At 45.0% G+C, this 4046-nt stretch overlaps 1 protein-coding gene across 1 annotated transcript in view; it reads left to right on the forward strand.

The window, feature by feature from the left end:
• The window catches only part of SMYD3 (SET and MYND domain containing 3), a 1025869-nt gene that overhangs the window by 35299 nt on the left and 986524 nt on the right, over window positions 1–4046 (forward strand). The window lies entirely within an intron of this gene.

The raw sequence follows: 4046 nt of genomic DNA on the forward strand, positions 1-4046 counted from the left end.
TATATCATCTCATTGCCATGGTTCCAATCCCCTCCATGCATCATCAACCAACCAAAGGGTATATTCTAGAAACCCGTCCTCTACCCTTACCCCAGTCTTCGCCCCCCCAAGTTTTCGGCCCACAGTCCCTTTCCCTCTCTGGATCCAAAGTCCCCAGCAGCTTCATTACTCCACGTCATCATCTCTGTTTCTCTGGGTAGGGTCCCACTCTTGGCTCTTCTCCATTGATGGTCCCAGAGACCTCTGCTCCTGGCCTGTAGAATTAATCACTCCCTTCCTTGTTACAAAACATCTACCTTTGTATTTCCAAAAAGACCCTGTATAGGGTTTCTAAGGAGCTGCTGGTGGGCTCGAACCACCGATCTTGCAGTTCAAAAGGCTTTGCAGGCTGGGGCCGTAACCGGCAGAGCCACAGCAGGACTGCCTTGTTGATGGTGGTAAAAACCACCTCAAGGCGTCTCAGCTTGTGCTGGCTTGTGCCTTGATGGGTGGGCCTGAGCCTCAGCGGTTGGGCAGAGGGCTAGCCTAGGCAGAGGGGCTGGAGGGAGGGGTTGGTGTCTGTAGGCAGATGGCATCCCTGTCTGACGACATCAAAATATGCCTCTGTCTGTCTTCCTGTGCCATGGACACCCGGCCGCCCCACATCATCACCGACAACGCCTCCCATGGCAATGAGGCGCCCCCCTCACGAAGGACCGCGCCAGTTCCTGTGGCCCAGCTGGCTCTCTGGGCGTGCCCGCCCTCCAAACGGGTCCGCTCAAGCCCTGCGCTCCAAGTTCTGCAGTGGGCAGGCGCAGCCCCAGAGCGGGAGCTGAGTGCAGACGAGTGCCGGCGGGCGGAAGCTCAAAATGCCCACAACTCCCCAGCAGCTTAATCCCTCAAAAAAGCAAGCCCACAATGCCAAAGGCTAAAGTCTTACGTTTTACCAGGCGGGGGGTCTCCCCTGTGTGATACCACCCACCCGTCCCCCCGGAACCTGCACACCTGTGCTGCCCGGTCAGGGAAGCGCTGGAAGTCTGTAAATGTTTTTGATAATAGAATTCTGGATGTGAGAAAGGGAGCAGAGGCAAAGAATATGTTTGGTATTGGAGGGGTTGTGTGTTTTTTTTTTTTTTTTTGCAGGTAACAGAAACCAGTTTGAGTTGCTTACTCAAAGAAGAATATATGAAAAAAATCAGGGGTTCTTAGAGAACTGAAGGGCAAGGTTGCATGTTGGTTTGGGAAGGGATTGAAACTGTGGACTGGAAAACTGTTAGGCGCAGGCATGTTATTGACTTTTTTTTTTGTTTTGTTTTAAGCTTTTATTGTGAAATGAGTGCTAGTTTACGTGGGAGAACATCAGTTTTGCACTCAATCTATCATATTTTGTTTCATTGCAATGATTACAATAACCTCCATGCATCATCGGTTAACAGTATTTGCTTCTATTCCCTGTTTTTATTTATTTTTTAAAAAAGTACACAAAGCCACACAGAAATACATAATCATTTAAACACCAAAAGGCACATTCTGCAAGCTTGCCTCCTGGCTGCCAGTACACAGCCTTTCTCTTTCCATGAGTCTAGAGTCAGTCTTCAGCTGCTCTATGTCTCCATGTCATCACCTCTTGCCTCCATCTCTGGTGTCGCTGCTTCTCTGTGTAGGGTCCCATATTCTGTTTATGCTCTTCTTTCTTAGGGTCCTCTGTTCCTGGAATGTAAGATTAACTACTCTCCCCTTTTTGTTACACAACTTTACCTTTACAGTTGTAACAATTGCAATTAGTCATGATAACAGTTATTCACTATTGACTCAAATGAATCCTATCCCCATTTCCTTTCACCAGACCCATCTAGAGAAGACAAAAACTATTCAGTGGAGATTCTACCTTCCCCTGCACACTCTGAAACTAAACTTCCTCATGAAAACTTGTAAGCCAGACACTTTGTGCCTTTATAGCCCCTCTCCCCATTTTACCTAGCCAGTGTTTAAGTCTGAATCAATCCCGTGTACAGAGGGGATAGGTTTGTTCCTTGATGTGAAGACTTCTTCCCTCTCAGTTGGTATTTTGAGCAACTGCATCCATAAATATAGGTCAAGTTCATCAAATTGTAGCAATTTACACTTGCTTCCTTTATCAAAAATTTTTATCTTCCTTTAAGGAGCCTCTAAGGAGCTCTGGTAGCGTTGTGGTTACGAATCAGGCGGTGAACCGCAAGGTCAGCAGTTCGAAACTACCAGCTGCTCTGTGGGAGAAAGATGAGGATTTCTGCTCCCGTAACGATTTACAGCCTCGGAAAATCTGTTCGGGATTGCTATGGGTTGGAACCGACTCGACAGCACTTAACAATAACAACAAAGGAGCATTTGGTAGTGTAGTGGTTATGAATCGGGCTGCTAACCTCATAGTCAGCAGTTCAAAACTACCAGCTGTTCTGTGGGAGAAAGATGAGGCTTTCTGCTCCCATAAAGATTTACAGCCTCAGAAGCTCTGTACAGGGTTGCTATGAGTCAGAACCGACTCCACAGCACATTACAACAACAGTTGAGCTCTGGTCATTAAGCCAATGAAACTATGTCAAATGAGTACTATCTGCAAGAATCAGTTGGACATTTCACTCTCAGCTCTAGCCCTTTGTGGCTAAGTCAGGGCCCACGGGCTCAGGAGTCCCAAGTCTCCCCAAACTTCAGATCAACCAGCTCTTCCTCTTCTCCTTCATATCTTGACTGGCGTCTATGGAACGTGGTTGAACTCAGCCCATGTCTTCATGACTGCCTTTTCACCACTTCCGCTTACATGTAGACCAACGCGGTCACCAGCAAGCTTACATGCCTGCTTGTGTGTTCCCTTTGAGTTTCAGTCTTGGATGGGGTTTGTTCTGAAGGGACTTGATTGCTTGCCTTGATGGCTCCCCGGTGAACAGCTTGCTTATTCTTGTAATAGCCAAACAGACTGCCATTTTTGTTTTTGTTTTCTCCTGCTAGTTATCATTCACTTTTTCGTCTCTGCTTCTCTTTGCTTAGCTGCTGCTTTGTTTTACTTGTCGCAGAATGGTTTCTGCTGCTGCTTAATCCACATGACAATATCTGCCCAAAGTTCCTGATTTTATACAACTGGTCTCACCTTTAGTTTTTTATTGACTTGTATATAGTAGAATAAATCAGTGTTTTGATGTGTGTGCTAGGTGTTAGTAGCCTCAAATCACTAATTTTAGGTGAATTCTCCTATGATATCCTGCTCTAAAATCTAAAGATCATTGTTTCCAATGGTTTTGCTTTTGTGTGCGTACATAATCATTTTGAATGTTACTTAATTGACCACACTATTCCTTCATAGGTTTGATGTGCTTATATAGGCTGGAGGATGGTTATAAAGATAAATACAATGTATTTAGAAAGGTTTTTCCACTTTTAAGTTTATGGCAAAGAGAATCAAGGCATGCACAAATGAGTTGCATTCATGATACTAATTCAGAATCAGTCTTCAATTTTTCCAAACCTCAGCTTCATCTCTGCTTGCCCTGTTTGTTTCTTACTTCCACCCTTATTCTTCCCACCCTTCATGGAGACCTGTGTGGTCAACACTTTGCCTTTTAACTGCTCTTCACCTTTTAGTTCACTGTTTTTTTCTGCTTCAGGGCGTAGACCGTGTTTCTCAATATCAATCCTTGTAGCCTAACCCAGGGACCTCCACAGCTATGAATTGCAATCAGAGGGAATTTTTACTAGGCATTGCCTGGCACCTTGTTGTAGCTAAGTGCTGTCAAGCCAGTTCCAACTCATAGCAACCCTGTATAGGGTTTCCAAGGAGTGGCTGGTGGGTATGTGCCGCCAAACTTTCCGTTGACAGTCCATTGCTTATCTTACAATGCCACACTGGGACTCCATCTTGGACCCAAGGAAAATAATCATGAGAGCTGAATAAGAAATGCTTATTCTTTTTTTTTTTTAATGTTTTATTGTGAATTATATGATAGTTTACATGGGAGAACTTTAGTTTTGCATTCATTCCATCGTAAAACATCTCATTGCCATAGTTCCAATCCCCTCCATGCATCATCAACCAC

Source organism: Chrysochloris asiatica, unplaced genomic scaffold (assembly GCF_000296735.1).
Source record: "Chrysochloris asiatica unplaced genomic scaffold, ChrAsi1.0 scaffold00165, whole genome shotgun sequence".
In the NCBI taxonomy this organism is placed as follows: domain Eukaryota; kingdom Metazoa; phylum Chordata; class Mammalia; order Afrosoricida; family Chrysochloridae; genus Chrysochloris; species Chrysochloris asiatica.